Raw genomic sequence first — 26056 nt, 5'->3', positions numbered from 1 at the left:
TAATTTAGTTGTCAACTTGGCAGTGTCAGATTAACAGTTGGATTTGATGATCTTAGTGGTCTTTTCCAACCTAAACTGTTCTGTGATTCTCTGATTGTGTGATTAGCTTTCTGTAAACATTCAAGCAACAAGATGTACGGGTTTCATAGTGCACTTGGACCATTGCTATGGTCCTAATCTAACTCACAGTTTTGGGGTAAATCAATGCCAAATGGAATTAAAAATGTAATCTTTCAGATGGAACAATTGCTAGTATTAAAGGGGTCAGACTTCAGTGAAATATTTAATCCTTTTGGACATGTGGCTTTAAAATATTTCAGGCTAAATACTGCCTGGTATGGAGAAGTAGGTCAGATTTATAATCTCTATGGAGTTTACTTGCAATGGAATTTATTTTTTACTGCCCCCATTCTGGGGGGAAGTAATCTCTTCAACCACTTCAGTTAACTCCACATTGGAACTGTGGAATCAAGGTCTTCCCTCCCTGTGCTAATCTTAGAGATGCTTGCAATTATATTGAACTCATTGCTGGTCTCTATAAACAGCAATTTATGGTTGTGGCAAGTCAGTGGTTCAGCCAGCTCTGCAATGGGAGCTGTAATATCTGACAAAAGAATCAGTGGTCAGATGGAGGCAGCAAATTCTTATAGCTTTTTCCTTGGTGTGTCTGTGAGTCAGACTCTATATTAGCTGTTTCAAGGCCAAAAGGGTGACCTACATTCTTATTGCCTGTGTTCAAGAGAACTATTACATCACTTAAAATGCTGGCTGACAAAGTTTCCTTGAGCTGTGCTTGTAACCACTCTCTGCATGTTCAAAACCAGCCACTGAAATGCAGGACATAATGTAATCATTGTTTTTTGGAAGTATCATTGTCTGTTTATTGTCTTTTCCCAGGTCATATCATAAACATTGAATTTAATGGGTAGTAGCAGTGATTTTTTTAATAGATTTTTGCCATATAATGCAGTTAGACCCTCCAAAAACAAATTGTTTCCTTATAAAAGCTATCACAGCAGCTCACCTAGAAGACCCATTTCTTTTTTTACCTAAGTGCTGTTGGAAATAATCCAAATATACTGGAAATAACGCTTTCAATTTTGTAGTGAGGAAATGGGGGCATGGAATATAGCTCAGAAGATACTTTCAGGGCTGCAGAACTGATCCCTGGTTTACAGGGCTGTTACACTACAGTCCAGAATCCTCAGAGAGGAGCCTATGTACCCTGTGCTCATCATGGGATGGTCTGAGTTCCTCCAGATGGTGACACAATTACAGCAGCTACTTAGAGGAAATACTTATCCTGGGGGATGAAACTCAAACTCTGAGCATCAAGGCAAGTTGCTGTCAACCACAGGGAGGAAGACCTACTCAATGCTGAGCACCTTCTTAAGAGCAGCCAGTGTCACATGGTGATGCCACTCCTTGGCTTTGCATAGCAGAAATAAGGAAAGGGGAGGGGAGGACATAACTTCACTCCCTGTCACTCCCCTCAGTGTTTCATCTCTACAATTAGGAGCTGGACTTAAATTAGGGAGTGCAGCCTTCTTGTCTGTGGTGCTGTCCTTCCATCTGTCCAGCAGCAGACTGTAAATGAATCTGCCCTTTCTTCTACAGAGAGAAGTTTCATGAGAAAAGGAAGGCCTCATGCATTACAGCTCTGCTGGGGTAGACAATGAGACAGGGATTTTCAGGCAAAATGAGTAGGAAAAATTTTGGTTTGATTTGTTTTCCATGTGATGATACTGCTCTAAGCCTAATATCTATTGTATAATGAATTATATGTATTTCTGACAGTGATGTCCACAGTGACTGTCACAGTAAACTGTGCAAAATGAAGGTGCATGAAGCAACTGCTGAACAGAAAGATGTAGAGGTTTCATCACTTGTTGAAAGGAATTTCCTCCCTGTAGAAAATTGATTCCTTCACCACTCAAATCTACAAAATTGCATTTGGAATACAGAAAAAAATATCCTCCTTTAAAAGCAAAAGCAGTAGAATGTCATTATTTTTTCAGGTTTCCAAGTTTCATTTTTCTTATAAAAAGCAGTTGTAAATGAGTATATTTTAAAATTGTAGAGACAGCAAAAATGAGAAAAGTTTGGCATCCAAAAAACCCTGGGGTCTAGCTCAGCCTGCCACATTGGCTATGGCTTAGCAATGTGCATTATGCAAATACAGCAAAGAGCCTTTTAAAACCTGATTAAAGACTTGACCTACAGATTAAGTAGGGCCATCTTAATATTGTGCATGAAAGGAATGTCCTGTGTTGGGGACTAAGACAGTGAAGAATAGGAGAAAATACGCTGGGTTTAATTTTCTAGCGCTAAATCCAAAAAATAAATAGATTTGTAGGAAAAAGTAAAGAAAAATGGAATTCAGAACTGATGACCTGTGCAGTCTTTGCTTTAATGACAATTGTCCCTTATCTGCAGTTCTCTAAGAGGCAGATAAAGATCATATGCAAAATGTCAATGATGCGTGACAATCTTTTAATTTTTCTTTCTATCTACCTTCTTCAAACCAAAATTTTACCTGTAAGGAAGTTTTATTATTTCTTTCTAGATAGGGAGACAAAGCATTTTCTATTTTTTTAAGTGTTACCTCTCATTACATGTATCTTGTGCAAGACAAAGAGGGAAGTACATTTATACATGATAAGAAAATGCAGATAGTACGAAAATATAAGTGCTCAGTATTAGTAGAATATTTTTATAGGTAGCTTTTTCCACTTTGGAGAACTTCCTGCTGCGGTTGCATTGCTCCATTTTGATGTATGATGAGAATTGGTTGGGATGGAATTCTGCTTGCAGCTTAGGCTGAGATAGATGCTCTCATTTGATTTGATTGTATAAGCCATCAGATCTGAAACTAGTCTGCTGATGTAAACAGTTGATCAAATTAAAATACTTTCTTGGACAATAAGGAAACAAACAAAACATCTGTATCTGCTAGTTTTTTTTTTTTTTTTTTAATACTTTTACTAAAAGAAAAAAAAAGAAACAGATAAAAGAGAGCAAAGATAGAAAGGTGAAGGCACTCTTGCAAGGGGAATTTTCTTATCATAAAAATGTTGTCAGCTAATAGAAGAATAAAGACAGTGGAACCAGCTCTTTAAAACCATGTGACACTGGTTACAGAGTGAGAGTGGATATGCAGTTTACACAGTGTAATTTACTCTTTGAACATTAGTTTTACATTGAGGTGATATCCAGGATCAGACTACAAATACTTTGGTTGGGGTTACTGCATTCGAGGGTAGATATTTTATAAGCTGATCACAAATAATCCTGATACAGGTATATGTGTCTCCCAGCTTTGAAACAGGATCTTTAATGTTTGTTTCATATCACAGCTTTTGAGTATCTTCACAAAATTTAACTGGAAAAGAAAAAAATGCTGCAAGCCACAAGGATCTAAATACTCAGGGTTAAATCTGCTTAGGAATGGGATTGCATACAAAGGATTAACGATTTCTGCTAAGCCTATATCCCTTTTCCTGTTCTGATCCCCCTTAACTTTGTCCTCTGTGATACCATTAGCAAAACTGAAACCCCAAAATATTTTGGTTTGATTTACTCCCAGAGTTTTAAGTATCTCTAGCAGTTTTTATACTCAGAGCACACACAATTCACACTGCTCAAACTAAAGCATAGAGCCTCATTCTGGATTTGTTGTAGGAAATTCTGAGAAAATTAATCCAAGAAAAATCTTATAATTCTGCAGGTTTCTCTGCTAGGTTTAAACACTTGCAAGGTTAAGAAAAGATTACAGAATGAGATTCCAATGAAAAGACATTGAAAAGTGATTAAGGAGAATTTGAGTATTGATAACAAAGTAACTCACTGAATGTCCTCTGTCAGGCACTGACAGCTGATGCATGTTCAGTACATAGTGAGTACTCCCAGTTCCATCAGACTGTCTCCATAATGTCATTGCTCATAATACTATGTGCTGTCATTCTGGTCTGAAGCACAAACAATGGCTTTGTTCTGTGAAAAACAAATATCCCCTCTGCTTTGTGTCTTCAGAACAACAGCAGACACAGGTCAAAGTGAGGATGGTCTAAGTGAAAGCTGAAATAAATCGCCTAGCATTTTATTTTTCTAAGACACAAGATAAATAATGATTAGGCAATCCATGTATGGTCACCCTCTTGTTCCTGCTGCTAATAATCATACTTGTGGCACTAAGCAATTTATATGGCCAGTAATACATCAGCACAGCAAACAAATATGAATCAGTGAACCAGCTGAAAATTCTGTCTGGAACGCCCTTCCTCCACAAAGTCAGCAGAGCATAACACATCAAAATAAAGGTCAATTTGAACACTGCTAGTCATCTTTCATTGGGTTTGACTCTGAGTCTCATTATCAGTGTAAGCCACTGGAATGATCTCTGTATTTCTAAGTTGTTTCTAATTTTTTTCACTGCAGTCCTTAGAAAGGAAGACAATAATTTCTGCTTCTTCACGATTTTTATTTCCTCCAAATAGTATCCAAATTTGCTTCTCAGCTTTCCAGAAGCAGAGAGAACTTCACCAATATTGCTATTGCTATTATTATTACCACCATTATGTCTGAATTTTTAAGTTACTCTCAGATACACCACAACTGAGGTGTTGAAAATAACAGGGAAACTCCAAGACCACTGCTCCCAAATACTAGTTTTTTTCTCAACTAAAACCATTAGTAAATGCTAAAATTGTGAGGTTTATAAAGTTTCTTTTCAATTTTTCTGGCAGACAACTAAGAAAAATGGGACTGCACATCTGCAGTATGTGCTTTTAGCTTAAGGGCCAGCAAAACTTATAAAAAGGTAAAAGCGGGAAATGGCATGAGCTGAAGAGAAAGAAAAAGACAATAAAGATAAATAGATTTGGTAGGAAGCCAGCCTCTTTTTGCTAGTTCACAGAAAATGGAAGTTACCCTTAGCTAAAGATCTTTCTGGAGTGGACCACAAGGCACAAAGATGTTCACTGTGGTCCAATTTGTTTGATTAAATATTCACAGAATAGCTAAGGGAAAGATTTTCCTCTGGTTTAATCAATAAGAACATTGCTATTGTCTCCAACAGGAGTGCTTATGGCATGGTTTGCCTAAATGAATGCAATGTATGTTCCTCTATGCAGCATGCATATTCACACACTTCAAGCCCATTTGCAGCTCTGTTTTCTATCCTTCTGGTGATTCAATTGCCTCCACATTGTTATCCAGTGACATTTAAAGTTCTTTATGGTATCTGAGGCAACCAAACAAAGCTCGTTCATATGTCATAGGACTTAACTGGAGCAGTGCCTCCTGGATTGGCAACATCTGGCCAGGTTGTGTGCCCTAGGGCAGCTCAAATGACACTGGATAACTAAATCAAGGCAAATGTTTCACCTCAGATTTTCTGGCCATAGACTTCCAGTCTTACTATGCTAAATTTGCTTGCTGTATAAGTTACAAAAGTTAGTGAGGAGCTAATTTTGTTCACAAGGAAACGTGCAAGACAGAGCAAGGCTCTAAGCACTTGCTGGTGATGGATCCATCTCCTTTTATCAACATTACTAGCTCTTCCAAAGTGAACAGATTCTAAAGTCTGTCTCTTCTAGTGTTAAATTACAATGCATTTGAACCACCTTATGGTGCAAAACCAGAAGGGAGACACTTGCTCTCTTGAAATTCATTCTCTAACCCAATTTAGCTTTGCTTCTCTTGCAAGGCCCACATAATGGTCATTCAGTTATGAAGGCATTTTGGCAATAGTGAGAGCTCTTTCTTTGATGTCTGTCAGTAGCAATAAGGACACATCCTTTGCTGGTATAACTTGACATATGCCCAATGGAATCACCTAGTACATTAGCTCATCACTTTTACCCTTGAACTGAAAGAAAAAGAAAGAATCTTTGCTGTAAGTTGGTAGCTGAAGCAGATAATACCCTTGGAAAGAAAAGATAAACCTCAGGTTTTGTGCTTCTTAGAATTTTGTGTTTTCTTTGGCAGCTCAGCTTAAAGGAAAGAGCAGGTTGGTAAGCATCGCTTGCATAATTTGGTCAACAGCAATTAAAACATGAAAACATTGATTACCACAGTTACTGTGAGTCTTTCTTCCCACCTGAATTATAAAGTGGTTTGACAGGTAAAGACAGGTTTGTTGTTAAGTCTGAAATTCATGGTTGAATAAAGATTGAACATAAAACTGAAACATGTTTTCAACCATTTATAAAAGCAAACCTCTGAGTCCCTACTCTGTGCTCTCAGATTCCTAATAAAAGTGAGGAGCTGGAAAGAATATAGAGGGGTAGAGTGAATGACTAATAGAGGTTGGTTCAAGGGACTGAATGTTGATAATTTGGACTGAAAACTTAGCAGGGTGAGAGTTTTCAAGTACCTGAACAGGATAACCATGAAAATACGCTAGGAATTATTAAGGCTGACAAAAAAAGATATCAAAATCACCAGATAGTAAGCAATAGGACTGCTTCCAGAGCATTTTGTACACAAACACCTTTATAGAGTCTAAACAGTTACAGATGAAGGCAGAGTTGTTTTTTTTTTAAGAATCAGACCTGAAGCAATGGAAAGAAAGTAGTCAATTCCAGAAAATATTTTCCAAATATAAGATCTGCTCTTCTGAGCAATAATCTTTACAGGGAAAGAGAAGGAACCCCAGAAATGAAGGATCTATTAAAAGCAATCTCATGCTGACATTGGCATTGATTGCATAGTTTAATGTAGGGCAAAATTCCCCCTCCCCCATTTGAGATATTTATTATTTTAAATTCAACAAGAACTACCTGATAGGATTCCTGAAACTTACTGTTTAAAAAGAGAAATTTTGTGCAAGAATATAAACATACCACAGTTTTTACATCAAGCGGTCTTGATTTACTGCAGTGTCTCTGCAAACCTTTGAAGCAGTGCTTGTAATTCAGGGCTTCTCATTCTAATACATAACAAATATTTTACTTTCCTGTCTTCTGTGTCTGTGAAATAATTAATATGAACTCAAAATGAATCCTGGAATTTTTGTACATATATTTAGTTACTTTTTTAAAGCTTGGCTTATGTCCTGTAGGATCCAGCCTCAGGGTTACTGCAAGAAGTTTCCCAAGGGTGGGTTTGTCTGCATGAGTACTAAAGTTTAATGTTCTTGTCCAGTTTAAATGTAGTTACATGGACTAGCCAGATAATCCAATACTTCTAAAATAACAAACAATTTCTAGTTTTTTTTGCTAATGAATCTGGGACAGTTATATTGAGGTCTGGATAATTTACTGCAATATGAACACATGCTTCAGACTGTAACATTTGGCCATAGATTATTTCCTTCTTGATATAAAAATATGAACAACTTGTGCAGAGTGTTATTGATCAAAATATTAGTAATTTGAATCTATTAGGGCATTTGAAAATTTGGAATTGAAAATCTTAGCTAATGCTGCTCTCCAATACAGCTCTGATGATCTCAGTGTGGTGATCTCAGCAGAGTGATGCATGTTTTGATTTACATAATTCCATAATTCTCATCTGATTTACATGGGTAAGGATGCACTTACTGTGGCGGGTTGTGCTGGAATTCCTGAAGAAAAAGGGTGTGACTAGTATTTCTCATAAAATGGAATCAATGGACAATGGCTTGTAAAAGCATTAAGTAAAAACTTGAATATTCTCTGCTCTATTGTTATATGAAGACTGTGGAAGACATTCTGACCCTAGATGACATTAGTTTTTGCTTTGTAAATAGTTTCAGGCTTGACACTTATCTTTACTTATTTGCAGAATCAGTTTCATGACATCCTTTTAGGTTTGCTATTTGCATGGTGTAATAGTTTTCCTTCCTAAACTAAGAAATTTTGTGGCTTTAGGTATGTGATATGGCTCAGCTATAAGGAAATCTCCTTTGACTGAGACCTAAGTCCATCCCTTAAGACTGCAAACTTTAGTCTGATAAGAGACTAAGAATTCTTACATCAACATTTGTGACTAGTGTTTTACATTATGCTTTGTTACCTGGGAAACTCCATTCCAGCTGCAGATATTTTTATTCATAGGATCACAGTACCATGGAACACTTCAGAATGGAATGAACTTTTGAAAATCATCTAACCTAACCCCTATGTTGTGGACAGGGACATCTTTCACGTGATCAGGTTGCTCAAAACTCCATCCAAACTGACCTCATCCAGGGATGAGGTATCCACAAGTTATTGGGCAGCCTGATCCTGTGTCTCACCATCCTCATAATGAAATAATTCATCCTTATATCTAACCTAAAGCTGTTCTTTTCTAGTTTAAGGTTGTTATCCCTTGCCCTATTACTGCAGTCCATGGTAAAAGATCTCTTTTCACCTTTCTTATGAACCCCTGTATTACACTTGTGTGGCAAGGTTTTGGCAGCGTGTGGGCTGGAGGTGTGAAAAGCAGGTAGAAGCTTCCCCCACATCAGACAGAGCCAGTTCCAGACATCTCTAGGATGGATCTGCCACTGGCCAAGGCCAAGCAAATCAGTGACAGTGGTAGTGCCTCTGGGATATGTATTTAAGAAGAAGGGAAAATCCTCTTCACAACTGGATGAGAGGGGTGAGAATATGAGAGAGAAGCACCTCTGCAGACACCAGGGCCAGTAAAGATGAAAGGGAAGGAGTTGCTACAGGCACCAGAGCAGAGATTTCCCTGCATTCTGTGGTGAAGACCACGCAGAGGTGGACTATGGCACTGTAGCTGGAGCAGATATCCACCTGCGGTTTGTGGAAAATTTCACATCAGAGCAGGTGGATATACCCTGGATTAACTTACAGCCACATGGAGAGTCTGTACTGCAGCAGGCTCCTGATAGGATCTGGGGACTCATGAAGAGAGGAGCACATTTTTCCCATGGGACCTGTTGCTCTGCAGGGAGCCCCCTCTGGAACAGTCTGTCCCTGAAGGACTTCACCCCATGGAAAAAATCCACACTGAAATAGTTCGAATCACAGATCTGTGAAGAGCCCCACCCTGGAAACATTCAAAATCAGGTTGGACAGAGTTCTAAGCAAACCTTTGCAGCTGAATCTGTCTCTGTATATTGTGAGGGGGTTGGACTAGATGAACTTTAAAAGGTTCCTTGCAAGTCAAACTTTTTTTATGATTCTATGATTCTATGAACTGCAGCTTATGGGAAGGACTCACACTGGAGAAATCAGTGGAAGGCTGTTTCCTGTAGGGGATATACTAGACTGGAACAGGGGAAGAGCTTGAGGAGGAAGGAGCAGCAGAGAAAACATATGATGAGCTGACTGCAACCCCCATTCTCCATCCCTCTGTCTTGCCTGGAGGAAGTAGAAAAATATGGAATGAAGTTGAGCCCAGGGAGAAGGGAGCGGTAAGGTGAAGGTCTTTTATGATTTCTTATTATTTCTTAATATCCTATCCTGGTTTGATTTGCAATAAATTAAATTAATTTTCCCAGGCTGAGGGGTTTTTTGACTTTGACAGTAATTGCTGAGCACTCTATCCTAAACTTAACTTCGGTGCTTTTTGTAGTATTTTCTTCCCACATCTGATTGAGAGGGGGAATGATAGAGTGGCTTGGTGGGGCATCTGTAGGCTGGGTAAGGTCAAACCACCAGAGGCTCCTTTAAGTACTGAAAGGCCACAGTAAGGTCTCCCTGGAGCCCTCTCCAACTCTCAGTCTTTCTGGTTAGAGTTGTTCCAGCCCTCTGACCACTTTTTGTGGCTTTCTCCTGAAGCTGCTCTAACAGGTCAATCTCTGTCATGTGTTGCTGCCCCCAGAGCTGGATGCAGCACTCCAGCTGGGATCTCATGGGAGATGAGGGGCAGGATCCCCTCCCTTGAGCTGCTGGTCACAATGCTTTCTTTTGATACAGCTGGCTTTCTGTGCTGCAAGTGCACATTGCCACCTCCTAGCTAATATTTAATTCCAGTGTCTGGGAGAGCAGGACTGAGGATCTTCTGGGGCAGCCCTGAAAGGGGCCCAGCAGGGAGTTTGTTTCTTGGAGGTCCTTGTTGAGGATTCCCACCTGCCATTGTGCCCCTGTGCTTCTCTGGGCTTGTTGAGATGGCTCATTCCTGGGTTGATGGCTCCTGTGGTGGCCCTGGAAGTGCTGGGGGCAGGGTATTGCTTGGGGTATCCCCACCTTCCCCACTGTCTTTTTGTGCTCCTTTGTAAGTGTGCAGATGAGTTTTTATCACCTAACAATCTCATGTTTTACCATGAGTATCCCCATAAGAGTGTTTTTGTTTAGTCACTGGGATGGATAACAGAAAGAAGGAATGTAAGGACTGGGCATTATCTGGACAAGCAGACACCTAAGGTCTAATTCTGCTTTCCTCTGTGATTTTTGTATATTGAATTAGTCTTCAATATCAGTGTTCTCAGTTCTAAAAGGAATATGAGAAATCATACTGGAATTCCAGGCTGCTTCTCAAGCACAAAAATCTGGATGATAATCAAATATCAGAACCATGGAGTCAAGATAAGTTCCAACAGCCAAAGTACTGATCAAGTTCCAACACCAAATTCTCTGAAGATTGCTATTGATATTGTGATAGCCTGCAGAATGTAATAATTTTGTACTTGTTTGGGGTTTTTTAGTATTTTTAGCTAATAAGGGGCTTTAGCTATGTCTCAGGAAACTACTCATAGCAAGAGAGAATCACACTCAATAATCACAAAAAATATTGTCTTTTCCTCTAGCATGCCTTGCAATTATAAATGTTTTTCTCTTTCTTACAAAGTACAAAGTACAAGGTTCTGCAAGCTTAAGGCATGCAACACAAAGAGTCAAGGGACCTGCAAGATACTATTAATTGAGGTGTATAACCTCACTCTTCCTTTGTCCATTTAATTCCTTAAATAACAGGCTTGCCTTAATGAAAAAACGTGCTACAGCTAACCCCAACAACACATCTTGTTCTGTAGCTAAATTACTCAACATCAATCATTTAACATCCTACTGCAAAATTCAGTCTAGGTGTAAATGTGGTTTTTCACTTGCTTTCAGTTAAACAGAATTCCATTGTTTGGTTAGAACACTTGAGAAAAACATTGTGACCACTCTAAATAAAAAAGACCCCAAGCAACCCTCTTTGATTCAAATCTGTTATGAAGCAACATAGTCTCTGGACGTAAAATAAATATCCACAATGATTTACCCTTGAAGATATGAAATTCTTTACAGTGAGAATGGTGAGGCACTGGAAGAGGGTGCCAGAGCAGTTGTAGGTGTCCCATCCCTGGAATTGTTCAAAGCCAAGTTGGATGGTGTAGTGGAAGGTGCCTGTGGCCACGGCAGTGGGTTTGGAATTAGATGATCTTTAAGGTCCTTCCCATTCAAGCCATGCTATGGTTCTAGGATAATACAAGTTCAATAGAATCAGATACCTAAAGAAGAATTTTCTAATGTCTTAAATGAGTGCTGCCTTTCTGGAAGGCACCTTTAGGTACTATTTGAAGAGAATCATTTATGTCTTTCTGTGTTACAGAGAAGGGAATAGAGGAGGTCAGAAATAGGTAAATCTATAATCCTGTAGCTTGGTATCAGCTCACATTAATTACAAGACTGGTTTTTTATTCTACTGAGATATTTTATCACTTTGAAACCAAATGAAACATTCCACACATTTTTTTGGAGCCAGCAAAGATAAAAGAAATACCTAAGTCTATCACTAGTCAGCTCAGGACATTTCCATCTCATCTAAACTCTGAATGTTATCACTGAAAAGCTTATTCTTCCCTGGGTTACATTTTTCTAATTGATTTTACTTTATTTCATATCTATGTATTTTTCAGTTCTTTTCAAGCTTCCTTCTTTTCTTTTCCTATTATCACTTCATTCATCAGGCCTCTTTGTGTTTGCATATACAGTTCAGAGTTGTAAAAGCAATTTTCTCCAGATCTTTGCACTTCCACTGGCATAGAGTCCAATGGTACTGAGAGATCTGGTTATTACTATTTCATACTGTTCCTTGCCATGAGACTAATTTCTTCTCTTATGGAACTTCAAGCAGTCCATCAACAATCCTGTCACTTTGTATTTAGATCAAATGTTGAGGATTTGTTATAAACAAGAATTAAAATCTCAAAACATTCATTACAAAGATCATTTTGTGAAAGTTGTACTCAGACTTTAAGATAGTATGTAACCTCAAATGACACAACAGGCCACGTTCAAAGCTGATTTCATTTTGGGTACAATTCTGCTGAGCTAAATTGAGCTGAACTTGTTTATTCAGGAACTCAATCTAATCTGAAGTTGAAATGTGAACACGAAAATGCATCAGATAAAGCAATGCTGTCCTGTTAACGAAGTTTGATGGCAACACTTCATTTAATGTTCTAGATACACACCACAGACATTGCCAAAGGCAAATCTAATTAGCTGTGTGAAGAATTCCTATAGATCTGTTCTCACTTACAGAAATGTAATAAATGAGAGTAGATCTATGTCAATTTGCTATATTAACTTTTAAGCTGGCTTCAGAATGATGCATTCAGAAGTAAAAAAATCCAACAGCTGTGGATGTCTGTAGAATAATAAATGCCTAATTTTCTGTACCAGGTCATTACTGAGATCTTTATTAACTATGCTGTATATTTGAATTGAGTTAGCTACTGTGTATTTTATGCATATTTAAGTCTGGAAAATACAGAAAAGCAAAGAGACTATATATAAGCTTTGTAGACACCACACAGTCATTTGGCCATATCTGATTACCCAATGCAATTAATTAAATCTAAATACTAGCTCATATTCATCACTTATCAGAAGCTCATTTGAATAACAAAGGGGATAAAATGCAAAACTGCATCATGAAACAGAATGGACATTCAGTCTGGCAAATACAAGTATTCATTAGGGCCATATTAGGTCATGGCTGCTTGAAGGGTATTTAAAATGAATAAGAATTTGAATGAATAGCAAAGTATTTTTGGAAGCTGATGTTACAAATTAAGACAACTGTTCTAAATAAACAAAACCACAGGTTCCACAGACCTTTGTGGAAAACTCGAGCTTCAGCCAATTTGAATTCTTTTCTGGAGATAACACTTTTTTTAAACGAATAAACATTTTCCAAATAATTTTTAAGAAGCAGCCACACAATAGATCTCCATGAATATGTGTGTCTGTATGTGTGTGTGTGTGTTGATTTAAAAAATGAATGGGCTCACAACACTGCTTGAAGGATATCTTGGGCAGATTCAGGTTTGGAGGAGGTCAAAACATGAAGTCTTCTGGCCAAAAATATCTATTCATTCTGGAAAAATGGCTAAAATGGCTAGTGATTAAGTGTATATTGCACAGATGTTTATAAAAAGAGAAAAATAAAACTCATGACTTTGATAGACTTGAATGTAATTTTATATTTTGCCTGCCTGAAAAAAATGATACCTTACTGGCTGTAAATGCTGGGAATTTTATGGAAACAGAGAGATTTCCACAGCACTGTTTGAGATTCATGAATGTTACCCTAAAGAAATACCAACTTTTTTGTTTCATAGGGTCAAAGAGTGGCCTGGGTTGGAAAGGAGCTTTAACATCACCTGGTTCCAATTCCCCTGCCATGGGCAGGGAGGCCATGATCATGTTGTTCAGGGCCCCATCCAATCTGACCTTGAACACTTCCAGGGATGGGGCATCCACTGCTTCTCAGAACAACCTGTTCCATTGCCTCACCATCCTCTCAATAAAGAATTTCTCCCTCTCCATCATAGCTTATCAAATCTAATCAAAATCCCAGCATATGCTGAGTATTGGTCCTTGTCCTGTCACTATCTGACCATACAAAAAGTCCTTTTCCCTCCTTTTTATAAGCTCCCTTCAGGTACTAAAAACCATAAATGAGGCCTCTCTGATAGATACAAAGATAAGTGGTACACACATATTGTTAAAACCAGGTCATTTTGGTGTCTCTCTGTCTGTATATTTGGATGCATGTACACATCTGTCTGTCTGTCCGTCTGTCTCTATCTATCTATCTGTCTATCTGTCTATCTATCTATCTCATCTATCGCTTGGTTCATTACAAGTACTTCAGGAAGAGTTGTGACTAGTTATTTTCTTGTCCAAAATAAAGAAGATTGGCTTTTTATCTCCCTTTGTGTAGTTTTCAGTACCAGCAAAAGATTTGTTTCTGCAAACTGTGTCCACAGTAGTCCAAGGTTAAAGTTACTTCTTTATATTTGGCTGGTATAACTCTTCAGCTAAAATGGAATCTTTTCTCCTCTAAAATAGTCTGAGCTGACTCCTCCACTCTGTCTACTAGATGAAGTACTCTTTCTTCCACCTTAGCTGGAATCATTAAACTTCTTTTGAACTTATTTAGTGTACAGAAATACCTCTTGTTCATAGGGTTCCATCACCCTGCAAAACTATAGGCATGTAGGTATTTAATGCTCCTTTTCTTTAAAGATTCTTAAATACAGTTACTAGTTTTACTAAAATATTTCCTCTTCCTTGAACTGCCTTGCATTCCAGGTGTACTACTTCCCCAATACTTTTGTTGTATCTCAATAGAATGTTTCATATCCCTGAACTTCATGCTGTGTACATGAATTTTCTCAGCATTTCTAATTTTCTGAAAAGCAAAGGTATTTTGAAGTATATGCATTTAAAAGCAGACATTTATAATCATCTTATTATGCATAGGCATTCATCCCTTTCTGTATGCTTAGAAAACACAACAGTCAAATTGTGAAAGGAGGCATTAGTAACACAACTCTGCCTTCTGTTAGAGAAAAAAGCAGTTTCCATATGAGACATAGCACACTACTGCAATTATTTGATTTATTAGCTGCTTTGTCTTAAACCTTTCTTCCATGATAACAAAAGTAAATGAGTTTATTTGAATATATTAATCTGCTTTAATTACTTGAAATAAAATACTAGTGATTTGCACAAAACAATATTGCGGGCACCAGTTGCCAATTTAATTTTGTCTAAGAAATTAATGTTGTGTATGAACTGTGGGAGAAACTATATTTGAGAATTTAGTTTTTTCAATCCACTTTTTTCATGAACACACACACGTGCGATCCCTTTAGACATCAATAAATTTAAATTAAATGTTTTCCTTGTTGATATCCTGCTGACTTTTAGTTTCTGTTAATACCAAATGAAATGTCAAAACATAGCTAGGTCTCTGTAGTTCTACCTAATGCCAAATAATCAAAGTTCAAAGATTATATTATAAAAATGTGGTTTTGGTTAAATCTTAACACTCAAAGATGTTTCACAAAGTACTGAAGAGGCTGTCATGTGCTGCCACAGATTATCTAGGTTTTTGGTATAGAATGTCAGTAGATGACCACTTTTTGTAATTTAGAAAGATTCTAATTTGTAAATTAAAATAATCTGGTTCATCTGGAATGATGCATAAAATATTTTTTTTTTCCTTGAAGTTATAAATCACATATTATGAAGAATTGACTGAAATACTATACTAAAGAAGATGAGTAATTTTATAAAGGAAATTAGGAGCATATATTGTTATTTTGGGAAGTTATATTATTTTCCTCATACATTTTGCCTTTGTTAAATGCTAAAAAAATCTTACTTGTGAGCAAATTACAATCAAAGCATGAAATAAACCTAGTGAAGTTTTTCTAGTCTATGATGAATGAAAAAGATTGGAAGAGATAAGGAAATTAGATACATTTTATGATTTTGGAAAAAATTCAAGTGAAGTGCTTTTTTAAATAATAACAGGCAAGAAGTTGTTGGGAAATTACTTGTACATTATTTTAAATAGTTGACAAAGCTAAGGAAGAAAGTTCTGTCTTTGATATGCATTATTTAATATCAAAGTGTGGGATAGCAAATCTCCCCTTGATTTTTGAGAGAATGCTCCATGTAAGGGAGGTTGTCAGGGTAACTCAGACCAGGATGCTCAAGTCTCTCCACACTTCCTGCTTTGAGGAAAATGTCTACAGATTTGCATTTGGGGAATCCTTTCCCTATGGGAATAAAAAGGGAATAGAAAGCCCTGGAATCTCTTGCCAGTGATTTCTGAATCTCCCACGGAGTGACTGGGGCAGTTGCAGAAATGTCCAAAACCTCCAGATGTTTCATTGTTGAGAGTGTGCTAGTGGTGTTGTGCAGAGAGAACCCGGGAATGACACAGCAAACCTGATGCTGAACTTTTGAGCAGGAGAACATTGAAGCCATTGGTCAAAGGCTTCCACAGTCCCTTGGTCTTTTTTCCTCAAAAAGGGTGTTTCCTTTCTCAGTACTTTTGTGAATATGATTTTTTTCAACACCTTGTAACTTTAGACATAAGGAACTTATTTTCTGATAGTTGCTGACTGTTTGTTTCCCACTTAGACTGAGGAATAAAAAATAATAAAATAATTGCATAGAACAAAATAAAAATCACTTAGAAATATTCTGTAAATTACTCCTTATACCCACAGTGATTTTGAGTGTTAGAAAATAATCTCAATTCAAAATTTTTATGTCCTTTTCAAAACTTTTGATTGTTAATTTTAAAATAAAAGTTATTTATTGAGCTGTTTACAGTCTCATGATCTGAAAGTTTTGAGTTTGATCCTCACACGGGGCACCATCTTTGAGGAGCTGTTCTTGGATATAGGGTCTTAAAAGGCCAAGAGCATTTTCTGGTTATTACAAAGTTGTTTATTATATAAATGCATCAGTCTCAGAGGCAAGAGTTCTAAGAATGCACTCTTACTAAAAGTTATAAAGCTTAAAGTCCCAGTGGGGTGTAACAGCAAATTGACAGAGTCCCGACCATGGGGGAGAACAAACTGACAAGGGGTCCCAGCCATGGGGGAAAGACAGATGGACAAGGGGTCCCGGTCACAGGGAGAGGCAGATGGACAGGGGGTCCTGGCTGTGAGGAAAGACAGATTCCCAGCCCAGAGTGCCACTCCCAAGCAGCGGTCCCTGCAGCTGCAGCCAGAGCAGCAAAGCTACTGCCGGAGCAGCAGCAGAGATGGCAGAAACACCCCCCAAGTGATGTAATACCTGACACAGTCCTGGCACCAATTCCCTGGCCACGACTCCCTGGCAAAGCCCCAATCTCTCTTGTTGTAGATGGCAGAAGGATGGATCGATCATCAAAGAATTGATGAATTGATACCATTGCACCAAAACCAGGGAATTTTTATCCATAAACCATAAATCTGTATTCATGTCCCTATCTGTAGGTTGGCCAATCAACTAAGAACACAATTCTGAAACATCCTCTCTAAACCAGTCCAAACCTAATTTTGAAAGCACGTGAAACTATGAAAAACTGCGAAAGTTGGTATCCATCCTTACACAAAGCCCTACGCATATAGCATATCTATTAATGTAAAAAGCTCTAGCATCTAGCATATCTAGTAATGTAAAAAGCTCTATCATTTAGCATATCTACTAATGTAAAAGGTTCTACCTCATTCATGTAAAAATTGTATCTGCTCTATCTAGCACTGTGAACAATGTTCTACTTTGTTTTTGTTATGTCTAAAGCTAGGTTGACAGGCCTCAGGATTCTGGGCCTTGTGCTGGCTGACTAATTCTTAAGGCACTTAGAGTATACTTACTTACTTACTTACAACTAAAGTCTAAACTTCTACTTCGTGTTTACTTGGCTTAATATATTTTAGTTTCTCTAAAGGCTTTAATTCAACCCCCACATCTCTCTCTCCCTGGGGAACCCAGGAGGGCATGCACTCCAACATGCACAACTCCAACTCTAATGAGGATTGTTTTAAAATATATTTCCACTTAATCTTTAACATATAAACAAAGTTTGCACTAAAACTCCATGTATAATAATGTTTCACTAATAACCTAAAAGCACTTACATTTGATGAACCCAGCTTTTTCAGCTGTGAGGTATCACAGAATCACAGATTTGCTAGATAGGCATGGCTTAGCCAGCTCTAGGGTTGCCTTTTTCTGGAAATGAAATTTGAGAGCATTTTAGTAAGGAGGTAATATAAAAGGGGATATTTATTTGAAGGTCTTCAGGTGCACTTATGGAAAGATGTTCACAGAAGTCGATGCCCTCCAGGGGTGAGTACATTTTTATAGGTTTTAGGAAATCAGCATAATTGATACAAAACACCAATTAGGAGGACAAGTGGTGATCCAATTCCCCCCCCAGGTCAAGCACCTTCTCTGGAGCTCCCCCCTCGGCACTGGCTGTACTTTGCCCATGAAAATGTATCTCAAGGAGTTGTTCTCGGCCTTGGTTCCCAGGAAGAACCAAGGCAGCACTGGGGCCTTGGAGCTCTGGAATTTGTTTTGGCTTTCTGCTTAGTGAAAGGCCATGAAAAAGTACTGGGAAAAGGAGTCACTAATACAATAGGTGACAGAGTGACAAATATATGCACAAAGAACACAGAGAACATATAAAAGAAAAAAAGGCAAAACCCAAACCAGCATTACTAGTCTAGAAAACTATGGCATCAAGTAGTAGAGTAAAATGACAATGACTGCTGCAAGTCTACCATAACATTGGAAATGAAGGACAAAGCTATATCTATACTGGCAAACAAGGTCAGAGATGAATCTGAGTAGCTGACATACTTTTGCTTGCCCCAAATTTAGTGGGATTTCTTGCTTAAATTTTTGAAGCCCTTGGTAGGGAAATAATTCACCTGTTACATTATTACTTTTAGGCTTTTGGGTTTTTTTAAATAATATTATTTTACCTAGTTTTTGCCTTTAGAAAAATCATATCTATTGAGTCTAATGATTTTTCAAAATCTTTACCTGCAGCAAATTATGCTGTAAATGCATTTCAAGTCTGGATGAAACCTTTAAGATGCAACACTCTTCCATCCTTCACAGAAAGTGGATGTGAAGTTTAAGGGATAAAAATTTAAAAAAAACCCAACAAGTGTTCAGAAGGCTAATATTAGAAAGATTCTGCATATTTATCTTGGTGAATTGTTCTCCTGAGACATGATGTGCTATTTCAAGAGCTGAATTAACTAAAAAATGTGATTATATATCACACATTTATTTTAGTGATTGTGCTGAGAAGTAGTGAGGCTAGTTAAAATTCTACTACACCTCACAGAGAAGAAATAGCTTTGAGTATCCTCAGAACTCCCACATCCTACAATAAATGGATTAAAAGCATTGAGAAGCTATAAATTAGTCACACAGTCACTTGATATTGCTAAAGTACTCACTATTAATTTCAGAAAAACAATTTTCAAAAGAAAACACTGCAATGTCTTTTTTTCATCCCGATTTTGTACCAATAGGAAAAGGAAACTAGTAGATAACTTAGTAATATCCACTGCTCAATTTAGAAAGAACTTTCAGTTCTCATGCCAAAGTCCTATCCTTGTGCAAACAGATAAGTTCAAATGAAGAGTCATATATTTTGAACACTTTCTTTAAGAAGATGTGATATTCTTTTCAGCGACAAATCAGATGTTGCTTGTCTGAATGCATAAGGAATGTGCCATAATTTGCAGTTATCTGCTCTGCCCATTTTGAAGCTCATCTCTCTCACCATTCTGACAAACTTTAAGTTGGCAGTCTTGCCGGTTTGGACTTAGCATAGTAGAAAAAGAAATTTTTGTGATCATTATGTTCTGAAATATCAGAACTACATCCTTACAACTGGCTATAAAGTCATCCTGTTTGATTTTTTTCCAGGTTCATGATTTTTGGTCAGTTTTTGAAAACTGGACAATAGAGAGTTTCTATTCCTGTTCAGGCCCCTCTATAGCCTTGGGGTTCTTTTTCTTATTTGTAGGATGTTTAAAAAAATCGATTGTGCAGAAGATGGATTACAGTAATCCTTTGATTTTGAAATGAAAGTATCGGTGCCATCTTTTAGTGTTGTAAAGGAGCCTGCAGCATGTTGAGAGCACAATCAACAGATAATACTTGGCCTTTCAGCAGGGTTGAGCCTTCTCTCCTTTCTGCATATGAATTGCTACAGATTTTATTTAGGGATTATTTATAAATCACTCAATGAACATCACTACTCTTTCAGTTCCAGTGATATTTGGAGCCTTTACTATTCAGTAACAGAAGTCAGGGAAGAAAGGCAGTGGGTGACTGAGTAGCATAAGGCTAACCATCTTGCCCTAAGTGACATTTCCAAGATTGTGAGGAATGTGTGGTGAGGAAAAGCTCAACACAGCTCAGCTATTTCCTTCTCCTCAGGCCAGGTCCTTTCTTTATATTTCCAGGTTAATGCAGCAGTAATTACATGAGGGATGATGTTTGCATTGATGCAAATATCTTTAGGGCTCTGTTCTTCATATCAGTCCAAAAGACTGAGAATGACCAAATCAATTCAACTCAACTATGTTGGGATGGAAAGACTGGTGTTTGCTGGATGCATGCTGCTAGCAAGAGCTCCATCCTCTAGTATCTCAGTATCAAACATATGGCTTCAGCAAGAAGTACACTTGCTCTTGGTAGTTTTCAATGAACAAGCCCTAAATGCCTTTTCATTCTTACTCATGTTTTTCTTGTCCCCTCCCTGATGTATACATGCACATTCCTAACAACATCCCAGAATTTTGACTGAAACAGTTTTAAATTTATGTGGACCTGAATAGTGACAGCAATTTCAAATAAGAAAAACAGAGAGGAAGGTATGCATCAAGAAACACACTCCAGAATCACATAAGGTTTTCAACAGATGGGAAAACAGGAAGAAATATGAAGCATGAAATTTGGTGTTATTGAGTGGAAGGAAATATTTTGGTTTTATTGTCAGTTCTTCATGCTACTTAGCAGAAGAGAAAGGGGTCTAAAAATAAACTGATGTATTAGATCTATAGAAAATGTGTAAGAAAGAATAACTTGCATCAAGCTTGTTGTAGAAAAATAAATAAATAAATAATAAGGCCATTAAAGAAGAGGGGTGCAGTCATCAGAAAACCTCTGACATTAACTTTTATGAAGCAGTTAAAATTCTCAGTGTAGCTCCAGATTTGCATGTGAACTATGACCAATCACTCAGTCTGAAAACAATATGAGATCAATTTACAATTTAGCTTGTGTTCTGTATGGCCCAACACGAATGAATCAAACAGTATGCAATAAATTTCATGGTCTGTTAAGTTTTAGCTCTGGTGATGTAAATCACAGGTGGGATTGTATCACAGAGAGAGTGCTGTTGGATTGAGGAAGCAGTAAGTAGAGAACCAGACCTTTATTTTGACTAAACGGGATCAGTATAGTGAAAAACTCAATAGAGACATAAAGAATTGTAGAAAAAAGGAAAGTCTCTTACCTTAAAGAAACTTGTATAAATAACAACCATTAAATCACCTGTTTAACCTAACTGGAGAGAGATTTCAGAGCTTCCTCAGTGAGCTCTGTTTAAAGACCAAAAATGCTTAGAGAAAATTTCTACAGTAATAGTTGACAAATACAGCTATTATGATTTCTTTCAAGTTGAACTAGATCCATCAGCTGAAAACAGAAGTATTTTATTTTCTGGTCTTAAAACAGTTATGGATTTTGATTTCATGGCAATATTTGTCCTGTACTTTACTCGTGACCAGAATATCAGGTTTATTATGAAGCAAAATAGTCTTAAATTTCCACTTAATGAAACTAAGCTCTTATGATGAGTCTCCTGTTTCCTTATCTTGACACAAGATTCTGAATGCTCATTCTACAGTGAATCTGCTGTTTCCAGTCAGCTATTGATTCTGTGGATATTGTTTGTGTGAATTCCATGATGACATTCCATCATGGAATGATTCCATGTGAATCATTCCATGATTCTTCTTAACATAATTTTTTCTATATGTGTGTGCATAAAGTATCCATCTTAATATCTTGGTTAGGGTTTATTTAGTTTTCTTTCCAGTTTAGATTTGTCTTCTAGGAAGTATATGTTTGTGTAAGAGTCTATCCTCAACACATATATCTTTTCAGATGGTGAAAATAATTATCATTATCACAAACACCATATAAGGAGCCTTTGCACATAGCTTCTTCTAAATATCCACTTCAGACAAAGTGTGTAAGGGATTTGATAATTTTTTTTGGGGGGGGTGTGAGGTGGTGGTGATTGTGTTTTGGGTTTATTTTCTGTTTTAAGGTCACTAGAGGTTCATAATTCACTACTGAGCTAGAAAACTAAAGAAAACATTCCTCAGGAGGTTTTTAATAGGTTTGATTGGTGAAAATGTAAGCTTCAGTATTACTGGTTCCAGGTTGGCATAACCTAGTAAAGACTAGTAAAATTTTACACTTCACATGAGTGATTTTGACCTGTAATGAGGAACATTTCTGTTCCGAAATCTTGGTGTGAGGGATATGGAATTTTTAATCTACTTAGGCTGCTCTAAGTTGTACAGAACTGGTTGTACAGAACTGAAACTGAAAGATTACTGCTTTGTATGATTAAGCTTTTGAGGGGAAGAGGAAAAATGATTCATTTACATCTCATTAGTGACACAAGACTTGTGGAGACTGGTCATGAAGGACTGGTGGTAGGCTTCAAAAGCAAGAGGCTCACTCACCCAGCCCTTGAAAAGAAATGATGGCTCTTAGAAGGTGAAGGTGGTTGTGAAATACCTTGACTCAATGTTTAAATTTTGGTCTTTTCCTGCTTACCTCAGAGGAAAGTAACTTCCCTTCATCTGAAGGACTAATGGCCCCATAAGCACATTAAAAAGAAAGAACAATGGAAAGAAGTGACTCAAAATGATAACTGAGTTTCAGGATATCAGCCTCACTTTTGATTACACTTTTTCTTTCTGTTAAGAAAAAAGTTCAAACATTTCAGAAAGAGTGAATAAAATTAATTTTAGGCAACAAAACCCTAGAAAAATTGAGAACAATGAAAGAGCAGTGTGAAGGGCATAAAAAGAAGTAAAAAGAGAGGACATGAAGAATGTATTTAAATATTTATACCCAAAGTCCTACAAAATCTTTCTTTTGTCACCCAGTAATAAATTCACTGACCACTATCTTTGTACAAAAACAAAACAGCAGCTGTGCCTCTCTGCCTATCATTAGAGACCTCTCTCTGATGTTCTCAGAAGCAACTCATTTAGCCTGCCTTGAGCAAATGTCTTATTAATAATCTTCTTTGTTTTTGTGGGTTGGTTCATTAGGTTCATGCATGCATAAAGTTGCTGTTGCTGCAGATAATGTGCAAAGCATTTATAAATTTAGGTTTTTCAAACTCTTAAAACATTTATTAATTCAGGAAAATGTTACATGTTTCCGAAATCTTATTTCAACCAAGGTACTTAATTAGTCTTTTGTTTTTTTCTCTTTCACAACATGAGTATAGGCTTTCCAAATTTTCTGTGTGAAATCAACTCTCTGCTCTGCAGACATCTTATCTAGCAAATGTGTCTCTCTGCCCTTTCCCCATTTATTTTTTATTTGCACAGTAATTTCTTGTGGATGGAAGCTAGGATACCAGGGTGCTGGGCATGGTTGTGCAAGTCCATTCTTCCCTTGTGTGAACTGCATGCAGAAAATAGCTGTAAGTATATATCCAAAAGTTTAAAATGCTTTTTTATTTTCTGCACTGCAAAATTGGATCAATATGGTTTTGTTTATTTCTGAAATGTTCCATCTGACACAAAACAAAAGACTAGTTTTCTAAGCTGTGGGGACATCCTGAGAAAGTGCTTTCAGTCTCTCCTACAGAGTCTGTCACAATTCAGATGAATTGTTAGATATTTGCTAGTGCATTAGCTGGAATCCATCAACAAGGCAAATGGCCTAACTGCCAGGCTGGAATAATTTTTGTATTCTGGGATAATGACTATTTAAGTATTCTTATACAAAGAGGAAACATACAGGCAAAGACTGTGAAAGATCTGCATCTGAATATCTAAATAGCTAGAGATTAAGACACTCATGCAAGAAGTAAAGGGTATAAATTCAAATTTTGGTTCTGTATCAAATGAAGGCTTTTTTTCCATGTGAATTTCCATTCAACAGACTATCCCATTTCTAAAACTGGACTACTTACTATTTTTTCCATTGGCACCCTTTCAGTTTCTAGAAAGTTGAATGCATAAGTACGTGCTCACAGTGAGGCTGGAATTTTGTATAAGTCCAAATAAACAGCCCATTGCTGAAGCACTGAGTACAAGCAGTTGCCACCACTTGTTTTTTTCTTCTGTAATGTAGGTTTCAAGATAATTTCCTTAATAAAATTTATTGTACAAATTCCACCTGAATTGAAAAAAACAGTTTTCTGGTACAGAAAAGTAATTTTAGGCCAGCCTTAGTGTTCAAAAACAAACAAACAAAAGTGAAATCTCAGACGTAGTGGTAAGAGGTGTTCAGAAAAAGGTAATATATATGTTGTTATGAGGTAAGAAAAAATATATGAGGTAAAGAGAACAGGAGGGAGACAAAATGTAGAAAACCCCTTCATATTACACCTATAGCTACACTATATGGCACTTAGGAATTTAACCTGATAGTGTTTGCATTTAAACAGAAAACAATTATTATCAACTCACACTTTTAGAGAGATATGCTCTGTTAATGTTAGCTGAACAAGAGATGGTTAATTTATTTCTGCCAGAAGAAATTTTTATTTCATTATGTTCCTGCAAGATTATGTCTGAATTCTTCCTCATTAACATATGAGAGGCACACAGTAGCAACATTTTCTCTCTCTCACACTGCCCACAGAAAGAGCATCATAGCCCATTTTATTCACTATTTTGTTTATTGAATTATTAGAATATCATTTCATTTGATTCATAATCTAATATTGTATTATTCAATTTTTATCATATTCAATTTTCCCCTGTATTAGTAATGGAAGTCCAAAGAGACAGGACAACATAGAAATCCCTATGCTGGAAATAACCAAACTTAATATTTGAAATATATGCAAATATACATAGCAGAGATTGCCTTCAAACTTCACATTACTTTTCTGTCTTAGCAATTCAGCCTCTTGTCCCTTCCAAACAGGAATGTTACATAGAGTTTCAAAGTTGTCTGAGTTATGCAAAGATTTAAGTAACTGTGTTACTGATTTTAAATGCAATTTCAAGTCATAAATCACTTAAGTGATTTTGATAAAAAAGCTACTTTTTTCCTCCATGTACTTGTGTTTGAGTTGTATTTTGCTACAAAAGAAAACAGAAAATTAATGAGGCTTGTAGTTTAAAATGAAAAATAAAGTCCACCAACACCTGAGAATTTGTATGACAGTGCTGGATCTCATTATTTCAGCCATTCCTGCTATTTTCGCTTTTCAATCCTCATGTTCATTTAATGCAGTAAGAGTATGAGAAAAAAAAGCGTTGTGTTCTGATTTTTTAATTTACCAGTTCACCAGTGCAGACTTCATAGACTCACTGCCTTCAAAGTAGCTGAGTGGAATTCAATATATATTGTATCTTCTTTTAAAAGGAATATAAATAACATGAAAACTGTATTTTACTGGTATCTGATGGTTGAATTTCAAAATCCTGTGCACTAGGATAGATGGCATCAGTCCACACGAGTAATGTACCTCTTTATGTACTGATTCAGAAGGAATACATAGTATGGGAAGATTCCCTCTGCATTTAAAACTAGGTAAAGTGATTTTTACAAGGACTATGAAGGAATATTGATAGTCAGAGACTGTTTATAAGCAACTACAGAGAAGCACCTTGCAAAAATCTTTGTGGTTTTGCATTACTGTGCGGCCAGCTCAGCTGAGCTGGCTGTGTCTTAGTGAAGGTTTTTGTTTTTTGTTTTTGGGGTGTTTTGTTTTGGCAGGGGTAAGTGATCTTACAGGTCTTTTCCAACCTAAATGATTTTATGATTCTGTGATAACAGAGGTATGTGCCACCTCCATTCTGTCTCAGGGGAGAAAAGAATCAAGCTTACAAGACCGCTGTCTTGCAAAATTTTTTTTGTTCCGTGCTTCTGGAAACTAGATGTGCTTATTCTGAGGTAAGGTTTCACTTCTGAGAATTCTAAAGATTTCTAGAGAAACTTCTAGAGAAATCTTTTCATCTTGCCCACACTGCTTCATTTTTTCCTTGGCTTCTAATACTGAGAAGTTCTTTTTCATCCTGCACCTTTAGTTCATAGAAAAAGAAATGGAACTCGCTAAAATAATGTTCTGTTTTCAAGAATGAATGAAG

General features: G+C 37.0%; 1 long non-coding RNA gene across 3 annotated transcripts in view; it reads left to right on the top strand.

Annotated features, from left to right (window-relative positions):
- Positions 1-26056, top strand: part of LOC134547756 (uncharacterized) — a 239867-nt gene that overhangs the window by 155662 nt on the left and 58149 nt on the right. For 2 of the 3 annotated variants that reach the window (XR_010079594.1, XR_010079593.1), the window contains exon 3: positions 23336-23430. This is a non-coding gene — a long non-coding RNA (uncharacterized LOC134547756). Of the gene's footprint in view, positions 1-23335; positions 23431-25745; positions 25863-26056 lie in introns of all 3 variants that reach the window. The other variant, XR_010079596.1, reaches the window with a different exon arrangement.

The sequence above is a fragment of the Prinia subflava genome, chromosome 1, assembly GCF_021018805.1.
Source record: "Prinia subflava isolate CZ2003 ecotype Zambia chromosome 1, Cam_Psub_1.2, whole genome shotgun sequence".
NCBI classification, from domain to species: domain Eukaryota; kingdom Metazoa; phylum Chordata; class Aves; order Passeriformes; family Cisticolidae; genus Prinia; species Prinia subflava.
Note: the sequence above shows the minus strand (reverse complement) of the source record. Positions and strands in the feature narration are given on the sequence as shown.